Here is a 6,431-nt window from a genome sequence, read left to right on the forward strand (position 1 = left end):
GCGCGAGGACCGCGGGGACAGCCACAGCCGCCCGCCCCGGCTGAGCATGCGCACTGCGCCGACCGCGCACCGACCGCCTCGCGCAGGCGGGTGACGTCACTGTCGCGTTGGGCGGGGCCAGCGGTCCGCCACGCCCACCTCTGGGCTCCCCTGCTGTGCAGTTCTCCCTGAGAAAGAACTGGCTGGACCTGCAGGGCCAGGCCTGTAATCTCAGCACGGTGGGAGGCTGAGGCAGGAGGATCCCAAATTAGAACCCAGCCTGGGCAACTTGACAACTTGGGGAGACCCTGTCTCAAATTAAAAAATAAAAAGAGTGGTGGGAAGGTTGCCCAGTTAGGAGTCCCTGGGTCTAATGCCCAGTGCTGAAAAATAATATTAAATATTGCAAAAGGGCCTCAGCGTCGCACTTTATTGGGCTGCTCTTCACCTTTTAGTGGCTCATAGAAGCTGTTAAACTTGTGACCCAAGACTAGGACTAAATAATGCACAAAAACGCACGACAGTCCCGGCCCACACACAGGGCTCTGCTCTGTTGGCAGCCGGCGGAAACTGAGGCAAGTGCAGGGGACCAAGGCCAGGCGCCAGACCGGGGTCGCCACGCATCTGGATGTGAAGGGGCGACAGGCCTGTGACCCCAGACATCAGAATTAAACTGCCTGGAGACGGAGTCAGCTCAGGCGGGGGAGGGCGCAAAGCCTGGCTGCACACTTCCGGGGCTCGGTTTCGATTTTGCACACAGTTACCTGAAAAAAAATGGGCAATAAGTACCTGGGACTCTAGGTAGTACTTTTGCAATTTCCTGTGAGCCCAACATTGTTCCACAGTTTTGAGAAAAATTTTTCGAAAAAGGGCAGGAATACTGCTCATCAGCAACCAAAAGAAGGCTAGGGGAAGACAGGGGTGAAGGAACGAGGCTGTGTCTTCACCATTACTGTACTGACGATTAAGCCCTTGCTTTCCTCGTCGAAACTCACAAATTTTACCAAATGCATGATAGATTCAAACTCATACTTTTTTTTTTTTTTAACGTAGGGACTCACTATGCCCACGGTGGTCTAGAACTCCTGGTGATCCTCCTGACTCAGCTTCTCCAGTGCTGGGATGACAGATGTGCACCACCACGCCCAGGAGATTAAAACTGGTCTTTAGGAAAACTACTAGTAAAAATGAGCTTCAACTAACATGTTCAAGCAGCTATGCGTTAATTGGTATCTGCCAATTTAAATGACACATTTGATTTTTTTAAAGAATTGAGCTTTAGTTATCTTTTTTAAAAAGCTGTTATCTTGAAAACGTAAAGCTTTCGCGTGCAAAAATAAGAGCATTACTTGACATTCCACTCACTATTCCAGGAATACATTTTAAGCTCCAGCTACACCATGTTAACTTTGAAGAAATACGTGCATGCAGTGGAGATGGTTTTCATGACTCACCTGCCAAAAACAGACCCTACGGGATGGGTAAGGTCCGTTCCCTTCTCCCTCTCGTATTTATCCCCCGGCACTGGGAAGTGTGGAGTCTCAGAGGCAGGCGGCTCCGGTACAGGGTCCCAGCCTGGGGACTAAAACAATGCATTAGTCACAAAGACAGGAAAGAAGCTCAGTTCCACTGAACTCGGGCTGTGGTGCACAATTTTTGCATAGCTAATCCCATAATCTCACATTGTAACAGGGGCCTAGGGGCTGGGCCTGCGTGCCCAGCGGGAAAGAGAAGTGGGGGGAGGTCCCCCCACCTCTGCCCTCTCCTCTTCCTCCTCCCAACCCCTCTTCCTCCTCTTCTCCTTTCCTTCCTTCTCCCTCTTCCTCCTCTTCCTCTTTCCTCCTGTTCTCCTGCTGCTCCCTCTCTTCCTCCTATGGGATGTAGGCAAATGCTGCCCAAGATTTTTTTTGTTTTTTTGTTTTGTATTTAGAGACAGGGTTTTGCTATGTAGTTCATGCTAGCCTCAAACTCCGGATGATCCTCCTGCCTCAACCTCCCGAGTGCTGGGACTATGCGCGTGTGCCACTACGCCCCAGCCCCCCTCCCCTGCTCCTCATCTCCTTTTCTCCTTTAAAATAAAGCCTCAGGTCCCATCGCGGATGTGTCTCTGACCCAGGTTTCCCAGCCCTGTGCTCACCCAGCCTGTCTCAACCCCTTCAAGCCCGAGGATCCAGAGATAGTGACTAAAGCGAGCTTTCAGATGTGCAGGGCCTCCAGCTGCCGGCATTCTGATTCTGGGCTCCTAGAGCGATGCCCAGAATTCTCCAGTCATTGCCCTCCACTGCACTCAGATTCCACAAAAGCAGAACCTGTGGTAGCGCCTAGGGAGGTCCTCTCCCCGAGTGGAAGCAGGGCCCCCTGCACAGCGGAGGCTGCACCCCAGGCCAACAGATCATCTTATGGGAAGCCAGTGCCTTTAAACTGTAAGGATTCCTCCTAGAACCACAAAACCAGGACTGAAGCGGGGGATGGTGGTACACGCTGTCACCCCAGCACTAAGGGAGGCTGAGGCAGGAGGATTGCAAGCCCCCTTCCCCACAGTTTAGCCAGTGCCTATTTTAAAATACAAACTAAATAGGGCAGGGGGTGTAGCTCAGTGTGTAGGCTCTGGGTTTGGTCCCCAGTACCACCACCACCAAAGAAATCCCAGAACAAAATAAGACATAATGACCAAGCAGACCCAAGCCTACCTTAGCCCCAGAAAAGTGGCCCCTTCTCTTATTAAACAGTCTGAGCCGACCCTTCTCCTGGGATCCCGGCTTCCCCCATTTCCTTATGCTCGCATCCATCCCCTAGTTCTCTCTTTCTTTCCTTTGTTAAAACAGGTGGAGTTTTGTCGGTACCTCAAGCTGAAGTCACTTTCCATTTTCTCTTACTTCAGTTAAAGTTGTTCACCTGCATATCTGAGCCTCCGTTGTAACTTCCGTTGTCACTGAAGCAGGGACCTGTGCTAGCTGAGATCAGGAAAATACCCATTCTACAGACACAAACACCAAGACTGCCAGTGACAGCATCCTAACGTGACACTCCTGCTGCACTGGACTTGATTCTGCTTCACTCCACCGCTGCTCACTGCTGGAATCGCCTCCCTCCCTCCCTGGTTCTCTCCAGCTCCTGGCTTCCTGTCCTCTCTGCTGCAGGCTCCTGTTTGCTGCTTACTGTTTGAATATCCACGGTGCACACAGGGCCTCCCAAAAACGGAAATTTCTGCTCTTTTGGTTTTGGTTTATTGAGACTCATGAAGGAAATAATGTTAGACACATGATTACATTAGTGATCATTTTCCTTTTATTGCCAGAAATTACAATGTATTGTAACTGAATCTTTCCAGAGAGAATTATAGGAGCCAGGTGTGGTGGTGCACACCTGTGATCCCAGCTCCTGGGAGGCCAAGGCAGGACGATTGCAGCAAGTTCGAGGCCAACCTGGAATACATAGCGAAACCCTGCCTCAAAAAAAAAAGGGAATAGGAGACATACTTACTGGATTTACTTTAAAATAATAAAATATCTTTTAAGTAGTACGACTCTATAAGGGGACCCAAGTTTAAAGCTGCACGGTCAATTTGCTTTTTCAATATTGTCAGTCCCTGTTACACATGTCCTACCCCATTCATATCTCATAAGCCACACCTCCATACAAGAAAGACAGGAAATGTAGCCAATCAGACCTGGACAGGGTAGGACTGTTGTGCTTTTCTTTATGGTTTGGCTTGTTTGTTTTCTTGAGGCAGAGTCTCACTATGTAGCTGACGCTGGCCGCAAACTCACTGAGATCCTCCTGCCTCAGCCTCCCAAGGGCTGGGATCATAGGCATGCACCACCATACCCAGCTTGTGGTTTTTTGAGACAAGGTCTTAATACATTGCTCAAACTGGCACTGAACTCACTGTGTGGCCCAGGCCTGCCTCAAAGTCATGACAGTCCTCCAACCTCAGCCTCCTAAGAGCTGGGGCTACAGGCTTCTGCCTTTGTAACTGGAATTAGTGAGACAGGAGTTAGGGTTGTTTTAAGCAGTAAGGATAGTGGCCCCCAAATGGAGTCAGGAACCCAGAAATGGGACCAACTGAGTCATGACCCTCCAGGGATCTTTCGGAAACATCTCCCAGGGGCCCTGTGCTGTCCAGGATCTTCCCAGAGTTCGATCAGGCAGGTGCCCAGCGTGGGTAACACGAGAACAATACAGATCGAACCCTAAGATGTTGTCTCCTGTAGGATGGAGGTCGAACTGCTCACAGGATGCCTGAGCTGCCTTCTGAACCGCTTAGAAGCCCCTAAACAAGAGCCCTGGTGGGCCCTGCGCAGAGCTCTGTCCCGGCTACTGGGAGCGCTGCTTCCTTCCTTTATATCTTTTCAATAAACTCACTCTGGGACGTGAGTCCGCGTTCTGGCTGCCACAGCACACCCGGTTCAGAAGACTGTTTCTCTCCGAAAGAAAGAGCTAGAGCAGCTGGACTGATTGGAGGACAGAGGTGAGAAACGTGTCTGGAGGCTGAGTGTGCATCACACTTACGCAAATGTGTGAGCAACAGCAGGGAGTGAATTTCAGTAGCTGTGAACCTGTGGGCAGGAAGGCGCAGCGGGGAGCCCCGACTTTTATGACCCGCGGTGGTGGGCACAGGGCGCTGTGCCTCTGTCAAAACCCATCAAACTGCCCAGCACAAGGGCTGACCCCTGTGGAAACTGTGGACTTCTGTCTCGGCGCATTGAGGTGGGTTCATCGAGTGTGACAAACTTTCCTCAGCGAAGCTCGAGGGCCGTCCAAGGCGGACACAGGAGTGTGGGGGATGGGAGTTCCCTGTGCTCAAGCTTCTGGAAACCACCAGTTTTCTTTAAAAGTCTGTTTATTTAACAGAAAAATAAGAGCTGGGTGTGATGGCATCTGTAATCCCAGCACTCGGGGAAACTGAGGCAGGAGGATTGTTGCCAGTTCAAGGCCTGCCTGAGCTACACATAGTGAGACCCTGTCTCAAACTCCCTCCAATAGAAAGGAAAAGAAAGAGGAAAGGGGAGAAAAGAGAAAAAAGAAGGATAAGGTCTCTACCCAAGTCTGGAGCAGAAGGCATTGGAAATAAGCACAGAAATGTTTCTAGCTCCCCACACAGTTTCTTATGGTCACCTTTATGCATGAAATACACCACATTTGGGGGATTTTATTTATACAGTTTAATAAATTTTTGATTAACCGTATAGCTCAGTGCTTTTTTTTTTTTTTTTTTTTTTAAGGACTGGAGGTAGAATTCAAGATCTGTGCACTGAGCTACATCCCCAGCCCTTTTTTATTTACTTATTTTTTATTCTGAGACAGGGTCTCACTATACTACTAAATGGCCCAGGCTTTGCTTGAACTTGAGATCTTCCTGCCTCAGCCATGCTGGGATTGCAGGCGTGTGTTACTATGCCAGCTTCAATCAGTGCATTTTGAGAAAAGCATGTATCCATGTGCTGTGGTTGGAATGTTCCCATCTCCCCAAAACTCGTATGTTAAGATCTTAACTCCAGGACTGGGGATTTAGCTCAGCAGCACAGCACCTGCCTGGCAAATGCAAGGTCATGAGTTTGATTCCTGGTACCAGAAGGAAAAAAAAAAAAAAAGATCTTAACTCCCATGGCCACAGGGCTACAGGAGGATTTTCCAAGAGCCAAGATCTAAGGCCTTCCTGTATTCTCAATCTGTTGGTGGCTTTATCTTGGGCATTGCCAACCTCTAAATGTGTGGGAAAAAATTTCCTGCTGTTATAAACCATCCAATTTATGATATTTTTGTCATAACAGCTAAAATGAACTAAAGTATCATGTAACCAATACCACAATCCAAATGTAAGCTCAGCGTGGTGATATACACCTGTAATCCCAGCACTCTGGGAAGCTGAGGCAGAAGGATAAGAAGTTTGAGGCCAGCCTAGGCAACTTAGTGAGATTCTACTTCAAAATAAAAAATAAAAAGGGCTCAGGGGTAGAGTACCCCCAGGCACAGTCCCCAAAACCTATTTCTTATCACTTATTTGGTGTGTAAATTTGGGCAACCATTTAACTTCTCTTTACCTGAGGATCTCTATTGCTATAAAATTGACTTAGGAACAACCATAGCTATGCAGGGTGTAGAGACCAAAAATATTCATTTTAAAATTTATGGAACTGATGCACAGAAGTGGTAGAATGATATATTCACTAATACCACACAGTGATCATGTTTTCAAGCACGATCAAAACTGAGAGTCAACAAATGGCCTCATTTATGGCCCCACAGAAAACTGGTGGAAGGACACAACCTTGAAGTGACAGTGATCACCTCCAGGGAAGGGCATTGTCTATGACTTTCCTTCTTCATACTCTTCTGGTATTTTTGTTAAGAAAAATAATTACCATCAGTGTGTCATTTTGTATAATAAAATAAAGAATGCTACATCCAAAAAACATTAAAATGGATGGTGTGATTTTACATGGGAAGAA

The 6,431-nt window shown here is 48.3% G+C and overlaps 1 long non-coding RNA gene across 1 annotated transcript; it reads left to right on the forward strand.

Annotated features, from left to right (window-relative positions):
* Positions 1–1,042: 1,042 nt before the first annotated feature.
* Positions 1,043–3,217, forward strand: LOC102012432. Its single transcript, XR_260592.1, has 3 exons — positions 1,043–1,208; positions 1,353–1,460; positions 2,861–3,217. It is a non-coding gene; the product is annotated as an uncharacterized LOC102012432 (long non-coding RNA).
* The last annotated feature ends 3,214 nt before the right edge of the window (positions 3,218–6,431 follow it).

The sequence above is a fragment of the Chinchilla lanigera genome, unplaced genomic scaffold (assembly GCF_000276665.1).
Source record: "Chinchilla lanigera isolate Chin_1 unplaced genomic scaffold, ChiLan1.0 scaffold00017, whole genome shotgun sequence".
In the NCBI taxonomy this organism is placed as follows: Eukaryota; Metazoa; Chordata; class Mammalia; order Rodentia; family Chinchillidae; genus Chinchilla; species Chinchilla lanigera.